This window comes from Corvus hawaiiensis, chromosome 1 (genome assembly GCF_020740725.1).
Source record: "Corvus hawaiiensis isolate bCorHaw1 chromosome 1, bCorHaw1.pri.cur, whole genome shotgun sequence".
Taxonomy (NCBI): Eukaryota; Metazoa; Chordata; class Aves; order Passeriformes; family Corvidae; genus Corvus; species Corvus hawaiiensis.
The window spans coordinates 74,982,586-75,006,286 of NC_063213.1; the positions used below are offsets into that span (position 1 = coordinate 74,982,586).

Genomic DNA, 23,701 nt, shown 5'->3' on the forward strand with positions numbered 1-23,701 from the left:
AGTGAGCAGTGATTACTTTTACCCAAACAGGCTGCACCAGAAACCAGGAAATTCATTACCATTGCTGGCAAAACTGTTTATTTCTGTGAATGACTTGAACATTATTAGTCACAATTCCCAAAACATCCCTTGCAACTTTGTATTATGTTCACTTTCAGGTACAGTGACAAGCCCAGCATTATCAATAGCTGTAAGTGACACTAGAGCTGTAAACCTATTGAGCACACAGGGAAATCTCACACTCCTTGCTTTCTTTCACCTTAAAATCATTTGTCACCGTAGAAACATTAGAGGGTAATTTTGCATTCTCCAATGTGCATTGCACACAAACTGCACTGCGTTTCTAGTACAGATATCTAGAGTAAATTTTTTCCCCACATAATTCATAGGTTATGTGTGTGCCTTTACCCCTGTTATTAAAACAGACCAAAGTGAGCTGGTAACATGAGCCTCTGTATTTAAGCCTCAGTTAATAAGAGGGTCCTTAACAAAGCCCTCCTCTCTGAACCCTCCCACTGCATTCAGTTGCAAATCACTGTTTGGCTGGCAAAGCCGTGGTGCTGTCCCCCCCCAGCCCCAAACCTTCTCACGCTGAACACTGCGGCTCTATCAGCAGCAACATCTCTGTGAGGGGCAGCAACACCTCTCCTTGTGAGGGACGTTTTTTATTAATCAGGGGCACTGAATGGAAACCAATCAGACAGAGAGTCCCTTTGGCTTCTGCTCGCTGCCTGCCTGACTTAAAAGTGATGCCGGGAGAGAGGGAGCCCTAGTGAGACGCAAGTGCATTCCGCGCTGGAGACACGGTAACATGCAGAAGGGAGGAAGCAGGTAGAGAAGCAGCACTGAACGGACAGAACTGGGCTCACACAGACAGCCTGGGTGAGTAGATCAACTTTCTGTAGCATGAGAGCTGCTGACAGCAAAAGAGCAGATGCTTTCTTTAGGAGTGTCTAAAATGTTAAAGATGCCTTACAGATACTTTTTAGGGAAGGGGGAGTGGAGGGGCAGTGTCAGCAGAGCTCTTTAGGGGTATTTCTCTTATAGAGTTCAGACCTCTCCCACCCTCCCCCCCATTAAATTGCTGAAATCTAAACTTCTGATACTGTATATATGATAATTACTTGTGCGTATTAAAAAGTTAGTAATGCATATGCTATTTGGCAATACTATTAGACATTATTCAGTTGTTCCTGCCATACAGGAGTAACAATATAGCCTAACTTTTGTGCAGGATGCTTTTTCACCTGTCCAGATAGAAGCTATCCCCCTTTTCTATTTTTTCACATTTCTATTTGTCAAAATATCTAATAAAAACAACCCTGGTTAAGAAGGATGAAAAAATACTACTTACTATTACTAAGAATGAAGTACTAATGCTTTTTTTGATTTTCTTTAGTGGAAGTAGCAGAATTAGTGGGATTTTTTATACATGTTACAGGGGGAAGTGCAGCTCAGGGTTCAGAAAGATTGAGAGCTGAGGGAGATGTCTCTTTGGATATCCGTAGCGGTAAGTCAAAGTCAACAGGCTTATAGTGCAAGAGTGCCTTCCAGAAGTGCTTCCAAACTACCTTGTCAGCCTAATATATATAATCAGAGAGTACCACAGAGTGCATGGCAGAATGTATAAAATGTCAAACTGACCACTTGATTCTAAAGTAACCAGCAGAAAACAATTGAATGACATTTTGCCTTTTCTTTTCACATGCAAGAAACACAGTCACATCTGTTCAATTTCACTGTATGAGCTTCAAAGAAAGAATGATGTATATGAACTAAAAGGAGATTGGTATCCCTTCCTGTTGCAAGGCAATGTGCATACAGTAGCCACTCACCTTGTCACAGATTTAAGTCACAGGTCAGAAAATAGAATGGTATTTTCTTAAAATGCTTTCCATTTTCAGTAGATAAATTTACAACCAATGTATCTGTCTTGCTCTGATTAAAGTGATAAAACTCATATTTTACTGAAATTTGGATTATGCAGGATTATGCTTCATTGCTGAGTACTCCACTAGCTACTCATGGTAAAGATGAATATGGATAAAAAACAAGTGTAATACTTGCACTACTTTTGGTGATGCAATCAAAAGGTTTGCTTAAGAAATAATATTGGTCATACTGATAGGAATTGCTAATGACAGATCTTTAAAAATCATTGTTTCCTTGTCATTCTCCATATTTGAAATGTTAATTTTATTCAAAAAAATTGAGTGAACTAATTAAATATTTAGAAGATTTGTGTTCTAGTTTGTCTATGATTATTAAGAAATTTAATGATAGAAATTTGTTGGTTGTTACAAAAAGGCGTATTAACATCTACATGTCAATCTAACGGATAAAATATATAGTCCTGTCATTTGTACTTCACTGTGTAAAAATGTAAATTCAAGAGAGAATTAAATATGTTTACATCTAATATGATTTTCTATTAACAAAAATATAAAATGTTATACAGTCAAGTATCTGTGAAAGAAATAATTCTTGGTTTGGGCTTTTTTAATTTAGATAAACAAGATTAATTTAAAATGGAGAAATGTAACTGTATCAGTACTATTACTACTTGTACCTAAAACAGTTGCCAAGTCTTTTTAAACTTGATGGAGTAAGTTCATCAATCAAAGTTTTTCATATGTTTATTGTGTGAATGAAATAGTGTATTTAATTTCAGAGATTGTCTGTAGCCATTATTGTAAAATATTATGCTTTGTGTGTAACTGGTACATCTCAGCTAAACACAGAAGTTTGATGATGCAGTTTGTGGAGAAAATCTGGGGAGAAACATCTCTGCCATATGCTAAAAGTACTTCAAGCTTTCAGCATTTTCACTCTCGTCTGCAGAAGTGACCATTCTGAAAAGGCTGTCCTTCCCTCCGGGCAGCAGCCCATGTGCAGGGATTTGTGCTCTTCTCTCACCTAGCTGCTGCTCCACAAGGATGCTGATCTCAGCAGCAGTTGCATGGTGCTGGCAGAGACGCCCTCTCATCATGGGATCAGCCAATAAGGATGATTTCATTCCCTGACCTATCCACCAAACAAAATGTAATAACCAAAATCCACTCATTTAAATGTCATCACCAATAATTCTGCTGAAAGAACTGTACAACTTAATTCTGACATTTGCTTATCTCTGCCATCAGTACATGGCTTCTGAATCTGCACAACATGGGTGCAGGGAATCTACTGGCAGAAGCATTTGAGAAGTAGAGCTGGAGACTAACAGGGCTGACAATTTTCTCTGAGGTTGAGTTTGTTCAGGAGATATCACCTTATAAGAAAACTGGAGTACATAGTTAGGATAGGATATAGGCTAGGATATAAGACAATATAGATATATAAATTTATGTGTTTCTTCAATGCAGTCAGAGCTATTTAACTGCAGAAGGTAATTGGAGCAAAAACCTAGAGAAAAATGCATCTCCCACTCATATCAGAATGCCTTCTGAATTTCTAAGGCTTGCAGCAGGTGTTACATGCAAATGTTATCTTCAGAAGCACTAATATTTGAACATGAATAGGGATGCCTGAGAAAAAGCTAACTGCATTCTGTATATGAGTGCAGGAGTTTATGAAAATCATTTATGGGAATAAACCCAAAATTTTGCTAAAGGTGGTAGGAGGAGAAGGAAAATAAAGCAAAGGGAAATGAACAAAAAGAATTTTTGCAAAAACAGTCAGAGTAATTTCTCCTCTTGCCTTTTAAACACACAGAAAATTGCTGAATGTTAAAAGGCAAGTTATTTTCCTGACTTTCAGTGACTGATCATGATCAAAAATACCCCAGTGGCATTGAGGACTACTTGCGGAGCATGATTGAACAGGAGAGGCATAGCTGGATCAAATCATGCAGCACAAAATCCTAGAGAAACTGAGACTTGCTTACTTCCAGCAAAATGTTACTAGCTTCAGGAAAAAGGAAAAATACTGAATGTATACTGCAGCTCAGAAGAAGGCTCAAAATGTTTTAGAAAGAAATAATTTTTTAATACACAGTATATATGTAATACACAGTATATAGAAATGTCAGGAAGTGAAGTATGCTATTTATAATCTCTGTTCTGCAATCTCAGGAAGATTACAAAAGTATGTGGGTGGCATTGTTGTCAGCCAGACAGTATCACACAGAGACTTGACTTGGTCTCAGTTACAGAGTAGCTCTGTGTCATGGGATGACATGGGGTGAAATGGGGCCTCCACTTTCCCAGTCCTCCAATTTCTCTGTATGATTACATCAATATTCATAAAAATATATTTGTCTTGAATGCTTAAATAACACCATCAATAACCACAAATGTTTCTCTGAAAACGTATTTCTGCAACTGCAAAATGGAGTACTTCAAGTGATGGCCAGTGTATTCCATTGTTAGTAAAATGCAAACTTCTATAATTAAATTTCACATTTTTTAGTAATAAGAGTAATAGCAACATCAAGACAACATCACTTTGGATTCTGTTTCCCTATCTCAGAAAAACATAGTTTTCATATTAGTTATCTCCTGATATGAAAATATCAAGGAGGTTTAGATAAATTCAAACTTTCTAGATGCTAGATGGTGTTCAGGTTGCTTCATCCTCAGAGGCTATATTTGAGAGAAAGAACCAGCACCTTCATGGAAATGCTGTAATGATATTACAGTTTTGGGCCATGCATGTTGGTACTTAAGGATTCCACTTTCTAAAAATTACTGACAACATTTTGCCATTGTATACAAATATGTTGAGAAAGAGCTCCTAAAGCCCTTTTCCAGATTGGAAACATGATCTTCATAAATTATACCCAAGAAGAGATTCTGTGAAATAGAGAAAATTGTGGATAATGCATTGCCATTGGGGATGGCAACAGTAGGCCTTTCCATCATTGTAAACAAATTACACAACAGCTCTCAGAAAGAGATTATCTGAATTTATATATTTTTAATAGTTTCGTTGAAGTCAATTAATAATGTATACAAGCCTTTTGACAATATATGCAGGCATAATTAGATTTAGCCATTACTTTCAAAAAAATATGATCTATTATATTGATAATCAGTGGTGCAGAATTTGACATTTATACTTTGGCACGTCTTAAAAAAGAATTTAATAAAACATCAAGTTGTATAAAAGTGTTCAATAAAGGAAATTTAAAAATATAATGATCTAAAAAACTCAGCTTAAGATCTTACTAAAATAACTGGGGTTTATTTCGTCTGTACTCCATCATTCAACATTTACTCCTAAGGAGATGAAGAGGCAAAAGAACCAAGGTCTGAGTTGGGTATAAGGGTGAAGTTAATCCCATTGCTTCTGTTTTGAAAGAATGAGTAGGCACAGTACAAATGAACATTAACATTTTAAAATCCAGCAGATATAAGTTCTGTATGATTTGAAGGTATCGGTAAATTACTCATATCTGATTTTAACAGTTAAAAATAGTGCCAGTTTATGGATAGAATTATTAAATATATATACCTTCATACATAGATGCATACATATACAGACATAAAATCAAGCATAACTCAGAGAAAACATTTTTTAAAAAAAATGGATTACAATGGGTTTGCTTAAGTTCACAGTGCTGTATTTTGGCTGAATCTCTCTGCTTACATTACTGTTTATTAAAATACTTTTACATGGTTTGCATTATTTGTCATTATTTTCTATACTAGTGGATTTAAATATCAAGCTTTGTAGTGGGAAGCTATTGTAATAATGTTCTTTCTTCTTATTTTTGAGGCATAGATGCTGGTTGTGGGTAATCTCATGGGAATAATTTTGCCTGTGTAGTAAAAGGAAAAAAAACACCAGGAAAACATACTTATTTCAAAAGGAAATTCTTGTAGTTGTTTAAACTATTTGTCAGGAGAGTTGTTTGTGCTTGTGCCACATTCCAGAACCTGTATTCAGAACATTTTGCAATAATACTGGTCCCACTGAAGCCAGTGAATTTACTTTTGTGCCTTTCCCTTACCCAGAGTAAAAATGAGTGGTGAATCTATGTTCTTATAATGATGCTATCTGATAAAAAGATTCTATTTTCCTCAGAGTGAACATAAAAGTATTAAGTTACAGAAAATATTTTCCCATTTCCTGGAAGATTTTCAATAATCCTTACATTTGCTTCCCAAGTGTAAAAGGTAATTTCATTACTAATGAGAATTCAGACTTGTAGAAAAAATTGATTTCTATCTAAAAAATAATACAGTCTCTTAATTCCTTTCTGTTATCTGCATCCCATGGATTACCAGCAACTGAGCCTGATCGTGCTCTTAATGGTTTTAAATTTGTGTTATATATGACTTCTTTCATGGTCAAGACAGCTTTCTGGTTGGCTTTACATCTTTTCTAGAGTAAGATAATAAGTAAAATCCCTTGTGTTCTAAATAAAATTAATTAATTCCTTCAGTTTCCTTCATGGAGATAGAACTACTTTATCTACAATGCTGAAGGTAACTGTTCTTTGCTTTGTAGTAGTAGTAGTAGCAGTAGTAGTAGTAGCATCAAGGCTGAAACCTCACATATTACTTGAAATATTGATTTTGTGATATTTTAATTACATTTGTCACATTTTGATAAAATCTAAGCTTCTGGTACTGCCTGCTCTTCCAGTTATTGTCTTCTTGAAAAATCTATTTATGGTACCAAATCATCCCTGCAGTAAACAAAAGTATTTTCAAGTAAAAAAAAAATGTTGTGTTTAATGTCGTTATTATCACTTTTTAAGGCAATTAAAGAGAAGAAACTCTCAAAAAAGTTGGTACAGCTGCTCTCAGCTACCATCAGCCAAAACATCTACTGGTTGAGAACTTTTCCCGGAAGCTTTCATTCAGGAAAGGGGGAAAAAAGCACCATTTAGCTCAAAAGGGGGAGTGAATTAAGAAGTGCCTAGAGTGCACCACAGACTGAAGTTTTTGCCAAAAAAAAAAAAAAAAAAATTAAAATATGTTCATCCATATTGAAAGGTTGAATCTAATAGATAATGATTTAGGAACATGCCTAGTGTTGCATATTCAGAAACATAAATGTGAGCACTGCTAGAATGAAATATTTAGCACTTCTGACAGTGGTACTCACATTAATAATTTATTTGCCATTTAAATTTATGCTCCTGCAATGCATATTTACATTTCAGAGTAAATTTTCCCAACAGGTCCCTACAATATAGATCCAAAGAATATAGAAAATATAGGATATAGAAAAAATTATAGATACAAAGAATAAACTTCTCAAATGCACAAAAGCCCTCTATGTTTTTTTCTGTCTCCAATATGTTGAGACTCTAGTCAATAGCACTCCCCAAACCAAAAGCCTACCGGCTGAGTAATTTTTTAACTGCTTTATGTTTGCAAAGCAGTTATTTGATTAAATAGAGAACTGCATTGTTACACACAGGACCATAGTTCCCTTGATTACTCAAGAGATATACTAGGTAATGTCTAGTAATACATAAATGCTGATTTCAAAGAAATATGCAACTGAAGATTTGCTAACAATTGTACACAAGAAGAAATGGTTCCCGTGTAGTTTGTGTACAGATCTGTGCATGTAACAGACTAGGAGTAGAACATATTCCGAGTTCAAGCGTTGATTAGAACTAAAATGAGCCTTAAGGATTAACCAGTACAGAATTCAAGTTCCTGGTCTCATGAAATAAAATGAATCTCAACTTGTATTTAAAAAGTATTTCACTACTTTTTGACTAACAGATAAATTACATAAACTCAGGTTAACGTGATATTTTTCTGCAAGTGTCGGTAGTTTGAAACAGTAGCTATGTGTTATGCATCTGACTAAGAACTTACCTAAGATTTCCATATGGGGGTCCAAACAATTAAAAAGTGTGGCAGAAATATGCACTGAGTAACCCAGAGTAATTGTTAAAGTACAGTCCTAGAGCTACTAGAAGAGACCTTGCCAACCTTGTTGAAAGCATCTCTAGTTCTCTTGGGAAGGAAAGCATCTCTAGTTCTCTTAGGAAGGAAGGGAAGGGAAGGGAAGGGAAGGGAAGGGAAGGGAAGGGAAGGGAAGGGAAGGGAAGGGAAGGGAAGGGAAGGGAAGGGAAGGGAAGGGAAGGGAAGGGAAGGGAAGGGAAGGGAAGGGAAGGGAAGGGAAGGGAAGGGAAGGGAGGGGAAGGGAGGGGAGGGGAGGGGAGGGGAAGGGAGGGGAAGGGAGGGGAGGGGAGGGGAGGGGAGGGGAGGGGAGGGGAGGGGAGGGGAGGGGAGGGGAGGGGAGGAAGGAAGGAAGGAAGGAAGGAAGGAAGGAAGGAAGGAAGGAAGGAAGGAAGGAAGGAAGGAAGGAAGGAAGGAAGGAAGGAAGGAAGTCATGCATATACTTGCATTGTAAGGTCTTCAGAGCTGTGTTTTAGTACTAACAGCTGAGGCAATGTGCTTATGTGCTCTGAGCTGAGGAGGTCTTTGCAGGTTTTATTCTATTTCTTTTTCTATTTTTTTATTCTATAACATCAGACCTAGAGTGGTAAATATCAGAGGAAAACACAGAAAAACATTTGCTCTGTCTATACTGTCATTGCAGAATCATAGAATGATTTGGGCTGGAAGGGAACTTCAAAGTTTGACCCCCCTGCTGTGGGCAGGGACACCTTCCTCTAGATCCGGTTGCTCAAATCCCCATCCAACCTGGCTTTGAAGTTTTCCAGCGATGGCATATCCACAAATTCTCTGGGCAACCTGTTCCAGTGTCTCAATACCTTTGTTGTAAAATATTTCTTCCTCATATCCAACATAAACCCTCTTCTCTTTCAGTTAAAAATCATTAGCTCATACTGAGTTTTTTCATCTACCAGGATCCTCAAGTCCTTCTCACCAGAGCTGCTCTCAGTCTCTTCATCCCAGAATCTGTGGTGATGATGAGGATTGCCCCAGCCCAGGTGCAGCACTTTGGACTTGGCTCTGCTGAACTTCATGAGATTTGCACAGGCACACTCCTTAAGTCTGTCCAGGTCCCTCTGTATGGTGTCACTTCACTCAGGTGTATCAACTGCACTACACAGCTTGGTGCCATCTGCAGACCGGCTGAGTGTGCACTTTCTCACCGTCTGTGTAGTTAAAAAAGCCATTAAATAGTATTGGCCCCAGTAGAGACCCTTGAGGGACACCACCCATTACTGGTTTCCACTTGGACGCTGAGCTATTGACTGCAAATCTTTGGATGAGGCCAACCAGCCAATTCCTTATCCATGTAACAGTCTAACCATCAAACCTGTATGTCTCCAATTTAGCAGCGTGACTGTTGTGGTGGATCATATCAAAGGCCTTACAGAAGTCCAGGTACATGATATTGGAAGGCACCTGGTCCACAGATGCATTCAGTCCATCACTGAAGGCCATGAGGTCATTCAGGCAGAATTTGCCCTTGGTAAAGCCATGGTTGCTGTCCCTAATCACCTCCTTGTCTTCCATATGCTTTAATATATCTCCCAGGATGATCTGTTTTGTAATCATACCAGGCACAGAGATGAAGCTGATGGGCTGGCTGTTCTCAGGGTCCTCCAGAAAATCAGCCCCATTTTATTCTTTCAAGATTTCTAGAAAATAATTCCACTTCATTCAACAAATTTGTTTTGAGGCAAAAATTCCATGAAAGAGGAACTTTTGGCTAAATCACATTAATACAATTTCATGGCATGACTAACTGGTAACATTCAGTGAAACACTTTAATACCTGTGCACTTTGTACCTCATTACAAGTATTGGCAAAATTCACACCTTCAGAAAATTTAAGCAATTATTTCAACATGGGGTTTTTGGCTTCTCTTTCTGTTTCTCACCTCAAGGAACTAAGGTTCAGGAAAACTGAAATCTTTCTGCTACAATGGAGTTTTTTGAATTCTTCATCCTTACAGTACGGTCATCTAAATGATCAGCCCCAAGGTAAACAATACCTCTGTTAACTTTAATTTAAATGGTCCTTTACAATGCAAATAAGATTTGACTTCTTATTCCTACTTCACTTAATTGGCCTTAAAGTTTAGCTTTATCCTCATAATTGAAAGGTCAAATGCTGTGAGCATGCTCCTTTTAAACAGAAATTTCCATCCCAGTGACCACTATCAAGTATCTGAAGAACAGAAAGAAAAAGGAAGACACAGACATATTCGTTAAATTTTTGCTGGTAGTCTGTAATGGTTAATTCTAAGGCACACTGAAGGAAGGATAAGGTTTCCAGCATTGCCACAGAGCATCCAAAATTTCTTATCCTATTTATAAAAAAGACAATGGAAGATGTTAAGATTTAAATATAAGGTAGTCACAGGACAAAGTTACACCACCTTCATATCCAAGGAATTGTTTTCTCAGGTGTGGCTGACAAACAGCAGCACCACTCCCACTCAGAAACAAAGACTGGTTATTTGCCCTGAAATATAATGGTGTTTATCTTTGAAGGCAGCATGTTTTGTAACTTTTTTTCCTCAAGAAATAAGATGATGCCATATGGTATGTTAAACAGTTGAGACTGGAAATTGATTTATCTTAATACTTCACCAGCCATATTCTTTAATTCTAGAAATGGATGTTAAAAGTCACAGGTTATCTCACTGAGAATTTAATACATATTGTAAAAATTAATTTGTTTTACTGTCTAGAGTCCTCTGAAATTACATGCAAAAGAAATTTCAACACAATCACTGTAAAAAACATCAATATTTAAATGCAGAAACATACATATACTTTCCTTATTGTGAGTCATGTACATAATTTTGTTGAGTTTATCTAGTAGAGAGCAGGAATACCACAAGATCCCAGTAGAAACTTAACATGCATGAAGCCAGTAACAAAAATTATTATCTGCCATAATGGCAGCAGTATCATAACATTTCTGACATTTATCTCTTTTCATACTGTGTTTCATACATGTTTGTCTTAACATTTTATTGATATTGAAACAGTGAAAGAGTGAGAAGTTTAAAAGTAATTAGTAATGTCTGTACTCCATCATTAGGAGAACTCCAGAAAAGGACATGGATTGGCCTAAGTGTAGGATCCCATCTGGCCTAAGTACATGCACCCATATCACTGGACATCCATAACTTATCATGCCATTAGGGCAGTCATTAATAAGGCGAGTTACATACTCCTCTATCACATTTATTCCCAATGATAGTGACTGCCTGGCAAAAATTAGTAACTACTAGAAATATTGCTAATATTTCTGCATTCCCCCAACATGGAAAATACTGCCTATTACTTAAGTGAAAGTCAGCTTATCATTTGTATATTAAAGACACTGAACCCAGCTCTAATAGAACAACACAGCACTGCCTAGATGTCTAGGGATACACTGGTTTAAGTGAGTGGTTCTTACCCTGCGAGTCTGAAAACTGCTAAAACTGGAGCCTGTTTCTAAGAAAACTACACAAAAGTATACAGGCCAATTACAAACAGCTTGAAATTTGTCATAAAGAATTGCACTTTCCTGATGGAAAATATTTATAGTGTCTGTAATCTGTAGTAACCAAAAAGGAACAATTTAGAACCATGTGTCTACTGCATTTTCAACAGATTAGAGGTTTATGAAAAAAGATATGTGGCCTAAATAACCTTGGTTTTGTTAGACCATAGACTGCAAACAAAGGGAGAGATAGTACAAGAATAGGGAGTGGAGAATTTTTTATTCATACTTTGTTGGGATTTTAATATCACTAAGAAATCTGAAGGCCAAGAGGATAATCAGGAAGGCACAAACAGTGCAGTTTTAAAACAAGACATTTTAACATTTCTTGTTTTAACATGAAACTATTAACAAGTTCAAAACCTTGCATAGATATAAGACTACACTCTTTAAGTTCACGCTTTGCCTTTGACTCCATCTTTGATGAGAATAACCAAATAATTTTACTTTTGAAATCCTGTCAATTTACTGGTACAATGGGAGAGTGTGAACAGTCTTAGCTTATTGTTCAGGAAGAAGATACACTAGCTTGAATAACACATTTTGTGATTGAGTCCAGAATAAAATACTGAAATTAAATCTTGAAGCAAGAAATACTAGAACATGTGAAAATTATACAAATAATATTAGCACATCACATGCAATGTCTTTGTAGCAATATGGTTCTATCTCATGGATCTCAAAGAATATAGTTGTTTTATTAGAGACAAAACAAATTAGCACTCTTGTGGTGCCCTTCAGAAATTGCCAATTACCAGTCAGTAATTACAACAAAGTATTTCAACGTGTTCTATGACAGCAATCAAGTATAAGCTCCAGGTAAACAACAGAAGTGCACATAGTTCTGATGGAAAGCTCGTGATGGTCCAGCTGAGTATTCCCATGTACATGAGTAACATTTAGGTCCAATCATTATAAAGGCAGGAAATATTGTCACTGTCATTAAGAGGCCACGCAGAGGACTTGAGAGCTGCAAAGGGACAGAAAGGGCAGAACACACTGTACAGCTGAGCATCAGCTTGTTCAGACCACCTGAAGTGCCTGACCCTCACCAGGCTCCACGAGCTGGGCAACAGCACTAGGGTGGAAATGGTCAACTGTTGCGCAACCAGGACTAATGTTAAATTACTAGAAATTTTTCTTTCCAATATCTTCACATCCTTTCTCCTGCACAGGGACTGATATGTGCACAGAATCCCCATTATTTGTATAATGTCCATGTGTACAAAATGTGAGCAGATAGATAACATTAAAATGACAGCCAACTAATGCAAAAAAACCTATATATATATATATATTTTTAATGTATTCTCTTCTGCGCAGAAGTCATCGGTATTCAAGCAAACAAGTGGAATAAAATCCATGTTGCTTTCAAGGTAAATGTCAGAGGAAACAGTATTGCAAAATGCCAACAGATAGTGATTTCTGATACGGCAGAGGATAAAGTTAGATGAAAATACAGATAATATAAAAAGGTTTCTTTCTGCATAGGCAGGGAGAGAAAGGGAAAGTATATCTTGTTCAACTACCAAAATGAGATTGAAATATAATTTCAGTATAACGTAAAATGAGATAAATATAATATTGTGAATATAGTACTTATAAAAGTAATACATTATTTTATTAAAATAAATAATTGATAAAATAAATTGCTATATATGAGTACTATATGACAAGAACAATAGAAAAACACAAATTATACACAGGGCTAAAAATCTTCGGTTTAAAAATTCAAAATCAAATGTATACATTAGTAATGTGTTGAAGAAGCCATGACTTTAGAAGGTTTAGAATGTATATATTACTGAAGAAAATGTCATTAAAAGGCAGAGACAGAGGCAAAGTGGAAAAACCATAGAAATATAACAGAAACCTAATTGTAAACCACTGTAGTTAGCAGAATATTTTTACTGAGACAACTCAGAAGAAAGTTCTAAAATGTCCTACAAATACTAAAAGAGAGAAAAATATGAACAATATTATGCACACCTGGGAAGAGCAAATGTAATACATGTAGGTAAGAGGAAAAAAAAAACAAAACATCCCTACAAAGATTAATTGATTATTGAAATAATGTCCTGTGTAAGTGATGAAGCAAAAAAGAAAGGAAATAAGGAGTGCCTTACCACACTTAAGCTTTAAATGCATACCAAATGAGAGATGTACTGGAATAAAAACGTTAGAAAAATACAGAATACATTGGCTTTCAGGAAGAAAATGTAAGATTATAATTTTATGCATCATAGAAAAATCACTAGAAATTGGGAATTCCAACTATGAAGTCACTACCTAAATTCTTTTTAAGGCCACTTTTTAGTGTAGGTGCAGATATAACCTATATTAGAAACAGACAATAAGTAAGTAATCTCAGTTCACTTTATGACAGAGGACTTATATGATTAAAACAAGGTAATAAGTTGAAAGTATGATTGTTGTTGACTCCATTATAGAGTATTCAAAGTAAGCCTGATGATGCATAAGAGAACTTTGTTGAACATTACTGGAGTAAACATGAACATAATTTCAAATGTCAACAGGGAAAACAAAAAGTAAAAATATGGTAGAGTAAGGACTTTTATTTTTAATTACAGTTGCAATGATCAAGCCCAAATGAGGTAAGTTTCACACATAATATATTTTTCAATGTACTTTCTTTTATAATTTTAACACATGGAAGCAGGTGTTGAAAAAAGTATTTTCTTCTGTATTTATCAATACAAAAAGGGAAGGCTAAAGACAAGAAATATGTTTCACCTCAATTTCATAATTTTTTTTTATGGTGACTTAATGGTAGCTAATGATGTATTTTTTTATGGTATGAAATTAACTGCTCTGCAAGCTTACTCACTTCCATTATGACACAAGTGGGGGGGGGGGGTCCAATATAAAGGTTAAGATAATGTATTTAGTTTTGTATTAGATGCAATGTATTCAATAACTTAAGTGATTTTATTATTTCATATGAAATACTAAAACATTTCATCTCGCAACAGAAATGATGAAGTGGAATTTGTTTTTGTATTGTGATGCAATATAATAAAAGCTAATAAAATATCAATAGTAAAAGTGAAAAGAGCAAATTTTAAAACATACCAACTAAATAATTTTCCTTTTGTGGGAAATTTGAAAAAATACTAGTAATGAGAGTAAATTATGGTGAACAATTCTTAACAAATAATAACTTGGTAAAGATAAGTAACTTCTCGTTTTTGTACGTTTTGTGTTCAAATATGTTGCTGGAGCAAATTACCTGGAGGTCAAGTCACAAGCTGTTACAAGGTGCATCATAGGCTGGATTGCCTACATGTCATAAGGAGATATAAGTAAAAACTATCTAATGAATTTCAGAGTGGAGAAGAAACTGTCTAGATGCTTTTTTCAGCTAAACTATTTTAAGGTGGAATGTTTATTCCATCATGCTTTATTCAGTTATTACTTTTTTGGAGAAAATCTGCAGTCCTACTTGTCTGCTTTGCAGTGGAGCCACTTTTAAAGCTTATCATGACTTCAATAACAAAGAAGTTTTCCTAAAACTTATCTATATATCTTATTGCAGTAGAAACTGCTAGGTGACATCAGATACGACTGTTGTAAATACAATTTGTGTGAATGATGCTTATTCCCAGAAAAATATTATCTTTAAAGTTTCACAAAAAGTAGCAGAGGTTCTTAAAACGCATGGAGAAAGTACTGCTATTATAAATATTTACTGTGAGAAAAATCTCATAATAAATGAAACAATAGATCCAGTGTAACACAGACTGTTTTCACAATTGCTGAGCATCTATAAAACTAGCTTAATTCGTGGACCACCTGATAGTTAGCAGCTCTGAAAAAGTCAGAGCCAGGTTTCTTGAGCTGGATAACTGGAAAGTGTTCCTGACGGACAGCCATACTTCATCTAACAAATAGATGCTATGAATGGAAGGTTCACATTTAACTTTAGACTCTTCTCTTAAGAACACTTATTCTCCTTTCCTACACCTTTGTTTTTCTCAAGTGTTTTTATCCTCTCCCTTCTCCTTTTTCCTCATCTTCTCGGTGCTTTCCCATCTTTGCACTTGCTCTTTCCTATTCCTATACTTGCCTCCCTCATCTTATTTACTCAGCATTCATGTCACTAAAGACTAGAAGCAAGCAAGCAAACAAAAAAGACACTAAAAGACATAGTGGTTTAGATTTTATGACATGTAATTCCATGGTGTATAATTTTACTTAAGAATAAGCAGCAAAATACTAGAAGAAATCACATTCCATACAAGGGTTTTCCTATTTTTTTTTTTGCATATATGATTTCAACCACAGAATTTGTATTTGGACTTGCATCTCTGGACTTTTAACTTGGCCTGTCTTTTCTCATTGACCAAATAGGTCGGCAAAATCAGCATTCACATTACTTTCTGCTGATTACATTGCTACAGAATACTGAGATATAGTCACAGATAAACCATGAAGAAAGCTTCCTATTTGTAAATCAACAGGAAAATCAAACATATACTTCAGTTAAAAAATATTAGAAAGGGATTAAACCACTGTCAATACGCCTCTGATGCTGTGAATACCAAAAGTCCTTCCTCACAAGGGGTTACAAGGCTGTGCTGGAATCCCAATGTGTCACATGGAACTCTCAGGGAAAGAGAATGCTGTAAAGAAATAGTGAAAGTAAAGAACATATTACTGATCACTCTATGCTTTTCCATTCTACTCTTTCAGATACATTCTTGTCCACTGACCTTTCAGATATGAAGGCAATCTAGTCCATGTTTTCCAAAATACGGGCAATGCCTTTATAAGTACTGTGTTCCTCTAAGCAAATGGTTAATAACTGGAAGTCTCATCAGTTATTAAGAGTATATTATGTCAATCTCACTTTTTACAGAGACGTGCAATCAAAGTACGTTTAGAAAATAACTTAGGAACTTTTATTATATATATATATATACACATATGTATAAATATATATTCCATTTCAAAAGACAGGAAATAAATAAAAAGACACTACACTCTTTTCTCAAAATTGGTAAAAGTGCATGTGGGTGAAATCAAGAGCAAGAAAAATTATTCCAACTTTTTTTTTTCATGACAGGATTTTTTCTAAATCATATTTGTCTTTAGTGTAACCATTTCACTCAGATCTGATAAGATTATTAGCATGTATTATCTAGTTCTGGGTTATACTTCTTAATATAAAAAAACCAAAAGACACTTCAGAACAAGTATCATCTTTAAAAAAATGGAATAAAAGGAATTTATGTAGCTTCACTGTCTCAAAATTGCGAAGATATAGTATAATGTTATGGCTCCCTCTTTTGGATAACAGATATCTAGTATTAAATAATAAGAAAACTCATCATGTCCTTAACACCAAAAAAAACTCCTCAGGGCTCGATTTTTTTCCCCCAGATAATCCTTAACAATGATTAATGCAGTCAATAAAAACAAGCTTTTTATAAGTTTCTTGCAAAATGCAATTATATTGTAGGTGTCCATTTTATAAAATAGACATGCATTTACAAGATAGCACTGTAGTTAGAATATTTTTGAAATATGTTGAACATTAGTCTATCAAGTACCTATAAAAACTGGAACATGAAACTCTGATGGATTGCTCCTTATTTTAACAGTGTTGTTAATACAAAATAGAGAACACTAAAGAGATGATTGATGAAAGCACTTACCCTCTGAACAAGTGACCAGAAAGGAACAAATTTTACTCCTACACTATTATTACTTCATTTATAACTGTGAGTGAAAAATAAAATGAATGGTCACTTGGGTTCTTCTTTTAGAATCTCCATGGTAAATGCAACCCAGTTGGAAATCCACAGATTTATATGCACTGGTTTTTGAACATACCATTAAAGAATAAAAAAAAATGTGACATGTTTAGAATTTAAAGAAAAATAATAATTTCTGTAAAATAAAATGGTTTTTTGTTAAATGAGGAAGGTGAGGAAAGAGTAAAATTGTTAAAATGTATCAATCAACAGAAAATAGTGACTCCTGACAGAGGTTAAACTTCTACGGTTTAAGATCTTTTCCTAATGTAAGATTAGTAATCATTGTTGTCTTTATAGATATTGTTGCATTTAATTCTGAATTTGGATTTTGTTTTCCCAAGTACTGGCAGCATACCACCATTCTTCTACATTAATATCTAGTCACAATTCCATAAAAGGTTCAATTTTCATCATGTATCCCTGTCTGCTGCTGTGAGACAACTAGAAATAAAATTTTTGCAAAAATGCCCATGCAAAATTCAGTAGCACTATTCAATGACTTCAGCAGCATCAGCTAGAAGGCAGAGTTTATTTCACTCAAAACCCCTTCCTATTGCTTTCTTATTCCTTTATATAAAATATTGATGTTAGGCAGGCACATATAAATGAATGGATTTACAGATTTTGTTTAGCACTTTCTATTCCTAAAAATAGCCATTCCTAAACATTCATTATGATGTTGAGCTGTACAATTATAAAATTAGCTGGATTTATATCAACTAACTTAAAATTGTTATGTCATGATGGTCATTTTTATTACACCATTGCAGTGTGTTTTCTCAACGTCCAGAACTGCAATAGGATAGTTGCATTTGACTAGGGTGGGTCATTATTATTCATTCTATTTATTAGTAACAGTAACTATAAAATGTTTATTTTATAATCAACACTGCAGTAATGAGAATTAGATGAGGGTACATCTTTCCCATGAAGAACTGCCTGTGGATAGTGCATATAATGACAGTGTTTCAGAGTTAGGAAAAACAAGGCAATTTAGCAAGGCTTATTGAAAATAGAAATTAGGCTGTTTAACTAAGTGATGTTGTATACTCCCAGCCATACTACTAAAACATGACAGCAAAATTTGGCTGTAATAAAGATTGCAGAATCACAAAGTTAAAAAGAGGGAAGAAATTCCCTTGTACAAGATATGTTTGTTTCACATGAACTATCTCTTCTATTTAAACCAAGAAAAGATTAAAAATCAGAGCCTGAGACATCCTTATGTATAGATTAACTATGCACCTTTTTTTCCTGTTACTTTTGAGTTAATTTGTTTTCTATGAAGTCACACATTTATGACTTGTCTTAGCCGTATGAAGCCCAAAGACACATCTCCTCATATATCCTTTGCTCTCAATTTTTTAGGAATGCAAGAAGGAACGGAGAGAGTCACAGACATTTGAGTTTATGCAATAAAGTTTTAAAGCCAGACTATGCACTGCCATTTCAGGCAAAGCTAGGTCAAAAGTACTAGACCAGAAACCATAAAGCTTATGCTTTGCTATATCAACTTTTTTTCAATCTTATTTCTATTCTTTTTTCAGTTTGAAATGGGAACCATATACATGGTTTCATGCAGTTATAATTTTGCTTTTTACTGGCTTTTAACCAAAATGACAAGGAAAATATAGGAGGCAATTCTGAAATGCTGTCTGAAAAGTACTCTGTGTGTTTTGAATTAATCCAAATAAATCACATGAAAATCTGAATGTTCTGGGAATTCATGCTGAGAAATAGATTATTAAATCCTCAAATCTGGTTCAGGTATTACTAAAGGAAATATGCCGCATGCCATTTCAAGCTGACTTGTATTTTAAGAGAAATAAACTAGTTATTTCCTTCTCTGATAGCTAGAAAAAAAAAGAACAAAATAGCAAAACAGATAGCAAAACAGTCGGTATCAGCAATAACAACTGCATTGTCATCAGAGCACAATTAAATTATTAAAGACATATGCAGAGACATATTCCTCTACCTTTAGATGCAGTTCTAGATGGGTCTGAAGTCTCCTGAAATTTCCTGCCATGGGAGCAATGATAAACCACATATAAAGTCTTCACTAACAATACAAATTTGAGGAGGGCAAATTCAGGAAATACTACAGGAGATCTCAAAACCTCATCGGGGAAAAGTTTAATCAAATTTTCAATAAGAAATTGAACATTAAAGCCAAACTCTCAGCTACTGCTCAGAGCTCTTGGTGGGCTTCTCTGCAGGACTTTCAAACACCAGAGGGCCACATTCAAGCTATTATCTCTTGAGAGGGAGTATAAATATAGACCATTAGGAAACAAATAGTGGAACAGGGCTCCACTAAAAAAGCATATACAACTAATGTCCAGAGCTACGTATTAGTGTGATACCCTTTCTGTCATTTCGTCAGAGGATGGGGGAAACATTTTAACAAACTGGCATGATTCAAAACTTCTTTGGGAAGTTCCATGAAACACTTTACCATCAGTGCTGTGCCGTGGCTACCCAGTGTTCTGTGGTTCATTTGTCACAGTTTTCAGGAAAATAGAGAAGGATTTATAAACCCCAAGGGAATGAATGTCACATTGGTTTGTTTATTTGTTTATTTATTTATTTGACAAGGGACTCAGCAGAAGATCTCATTTCAGTACAGTGGGATTTCAAGTTGGCAGCCACTTCATGCATACTATCAGGAATCCTAAAAATCTCAGTGTTGAAACTGTTGAAATATTCATTATTTTCTCTATATGCAATACCAAGTTTTAAAAATCTTTTCCCGCAACTTGTTCCTGGTACAACTGAAACTAAGTTTGAGGCCCAAATGAGTGAAACTGTTAACACTTATAAAGAACCCAATAGACACATGGTGTACTGGAGAAAAGCCAGTGTAGCTCTTCAGTAGGAAATTCCTGCCTCACAGACCTGTTCAAGTTTTCTGAGGAGTCATTAAGCATAGCAGTAGCTGTGATCTCTTTGATATGATCTAGCTGTACTTCTAGAAGGCTTTTGACAGGGTGACTCACCAAATGATCTTAAGCACCCATGAGCTAGAAGTGAAGGTCCCTGCATATATCATTAATTGATTAAATAAAAACAATTTTAACTAATTTTAATTTAGTAAATAAATAAATATTAATTAAATAATAAATCCATTGAATTGATTAAATGACAGAAACCAGCAGGGAAAAGTAAATAATGAGTTTTGACATTGAAATGTCTGTTTCAGTGTTCCACAGGGATCTGTACTAGAGCCAGAAACACACATACTCATAAATAAACTGAAAACAGGTTTGGAAATCAAGGTGAAAAACTTTGCAAGTGACATTCAGCACGTGCTGGGATAAAGTTAATTTATTTCATAGTGGCTAGTAATGGGCTGTGTTTCAGATTCGTGTTGGAAACCCGCATTGATAGAAATGTTTTCATTACTGCTGATCAGGGCTTATACAGGGCCAAGGCCTTTTCTGCTCCTCACAGCACCCCATGGGTGAGCAGGCTGGAGGTTCACATGAAACTGGAAGGGTCACAGCCAGAACAGGTGACCTTAACAGACCCAAGTGATATTCCAGACCAAATGGCATCATGCTTCAGATATAAAGCTGGGCAGAGAAAAAGGAAAAGAGGGATGTTCAGCATAAAGTTGTTTGTCTTCCCAAGTAACTATTAAATGTGATGATGAGGCCCTGCCCTCCTGGAGATGACTGAGCACCTGCCTGCCCATGGGAAGCAGTGAATGAATTCCTTGTTTTACTTTGCTTGTGAGTGTAGCTTTTGTTTTACCTATTAAATTGTTTTTATATCAACCCATGAGTTTTCTCACTTTTACTCTTCTGTATCTCTCCACTGTTCTACCATATGGTGAGGAGTGGCTGTGTGAGGCTTAGTTTCCACCTGGGGATAAACCACCACAACACAGCAAAATAAAGCCAAGGGGGTGTGCAAAGGAATCTTATGGCTATATATGAAAGGAATCTCATGGCTATATGGCTAAGCTAACATACTTCAACTTTGAAACTTTGTAATGCACCTCTCCATAACTTTTCAATATTATTACAGACCCTAGCATTATTTAGCTTGTACCAACTGTCACTCTCCCTGAAAATTCCCATTATGAAGTCTCACAGATGGTATGGACATAGTAGACCCACTTTGGCCTGAGGCAGGGGAGAGAAGAAGACAGTTTACCCATAAGGATTTGAGCCTTGCTATGCCAACCAATCTCTACCTTACAATGGTCAAATAGCTACAGGAGTTCGCCATACTTACATTTGAAGTCTATGCAATACAGTGAGTGGACACACAAATGATACATGATGAAATGGTTATGAAATTATGTGAAGCCACACACATGGTAAAACCCAGACTACAAATTTAAAATAATAAATTCTTACTACTTGCCATTGGGGAATTACACCATAATGTAACAAAAGATAATACAGGAAAACTTTAGCCCAGGGCTGTGCTGTCAATAAAAAACCAAACTATGCCATATATCATGATGAAATTAAGTAGAGAGAGCGAGTAAGCTGCTGTTTCTATATGCATGAAGCAACAAATTATGATTGCCAATCTCAAGAGATACACCAAAGAAAAAGAAAAAATAGAAGAGATTCAGAAGGGGGCTACAGTTGCAATCAAAAACCTGGCACAGCTTCCATACAAGAAATGATTAAGCAGGCAGTCCCAGATCTTTCCATCTTGGAAAAAAGACAGCTGAATGAGAAATTGATTTAAGTCCATACATTCATCAGTGGCAAGAAGAGTGGAGAGGGAATAACTATTTACCATGGCTTCCAATGGCTGTACTCGTTGTCTAATGAAGATGTCACTTACAATGTTCAAAAACAAACAAAAAGGGTTTGTTCTTTTCACAAGATTGTTAAAATATGAATGTCCTTGCAGAATATTGTTTCTCTGAGACACTTACATGCTTTCAAAGAAAACTTTGAGAAAGTCATGGCAAAGAGAATCTATGGGGGACTACTACCTAATATTTGCAGACTGAGAAAACATACAGAAGAAAAACTATTATATGCTTCTCCACACTTAGGCACTATCATGAGTGACTGCTTGTTGAAGACATCCTGATTTTGTTTTATCAGGTTACTACTAATAAGCACTACTTTATTGTACTTATTTTGAATTTATTCATGTTTCGTGTTTATCTTTCATTAAAATGACATGTGAGTGAACAAGTTTTTGGTTCTTTGTTGGGGGACTGTTTTTAAGTTTTAAAAAGAGTATCAGACCTAAAAATAAGAAAAAGGAAAGTTATCATAATTTATATTTCTGAGATCTATTTTATTGTTGCAAATAAGAGAATTACCATTTGTAGGTATTTTAAAGTGTTTATAATGGAAATATAGGATGAAATCTCAGTTGCACCAGACTCCTTTCAGACAACCTGAGATAAATTAATACCAAAAATTTATGTTAAGGTTATGCGTTATTTCTGTGCACAAATTCCTAGGCTTTCAAGCATACTGCTCAGCTCTGAGAATAAGACTTTCCTAGATTTTGTGATCGCATCGGAGACAGCAGAAGGACATAAAGGAGGTTGAGCTCTAATAAATGACAGCATTCAGCAGCTGCTCAATTCCCTGAGGAAGGAAGCAGCAACAATGGGCTAGAATTACATTCTGAATTTGCTAACCACCTTTAATTGGTCAGCAACTCAGTTTTTCCAGTCCAGAGAAGTGAATGTATAATCCCTTGCAGGCAGTAATTAAGTCCTTCTCTATAGGAACAAGATTTCTTATGACTCAGATGTACATGAACAAAAAAAAAAAAAGTATGGCAGAGATTAAAGTTTTTAAAAAGACTTTGAGATACTAGCTTGAAGATGTCTTTATTCTGAGAAATTCTGCTTGTAACAACCTCTTGGGCCATTATACAAGCTGTAGACTCAGGAAGTTTAGCAAGCTCTCATTGTGGTACATGTCATGCTCAGGAGATATGCAGAGATAGGAGGCACCAGATGTGGAAACTCAGAATGCTTCGTTAGGAGCTGGCTGTGTGACCAGAGTAGACTGAAGCATAATGAAACAGCAAGAAAAAGAAATTTACTGAAAACATGTAGTCCCAGTTATCAGGAGAACTGGTAGGTCCCGTATTAACAATGCTGACGTAGGTGAATCTCATCTGCTTCATGCAGAGACAATAATGAGAATCAATATGTCTGGAAAATAGGGGCCTATGCCTCCCGATATGTTTTGGGTTTGTATCTGGCAGATAGAAGGCTGTACTGCTTATGAAAAAACCCGGAACACACAAGCAAACAAGAAAACCTCAACCCCCCAAAACCCAACAAAAATAAATCCCTCAATTTTGATACCTGCAGGGTATCAGTGTCAAAGTACAGACAATCTGGTTATGAGTGACAAAACGTGAAACAATCTTAAAGGGGAGGAAAAGAGAAGAATTTTTCTTTGATGATAGCACTTATTTTTTCCTCATGTTTCTAAAGGCTGTTCTTTAAAACCATGAATGTGATGAATGTGTTGCATTTGTAAATAAGGTGTGGCATAAAAATTTATAATGCACCTTCATTATATGGT

General features: G+C 35.6%; 1 protein-coding gene across 3 annotated transcripts in view; it reads left to right on the forward strand.

Annotated features, from left to right (window-relative positions):
- The first annotated feature begins 543 nt into the window (after positions 1–543).
- Positions 544–23,701, forward strand: part of CDH9 (cadherin 9) — a 98,346-nt gene continuing 75,188 nt past the window's right edge. For 2 of the 3 annotated variants that reach the window (XM_048311190.1, XM_048311179.1), the window contains exon 1: positions 544–882. The gene's annotated coding sequence lies outside the window, so the exon portion shown is untranslated. Of the gene's footprint in view, positions 883–1,441; positions 1,511–23,701 lie in introns of all 3 variants that reach the window. The other variant, XM_048311201.1, reaches the window with a different exon arrangement.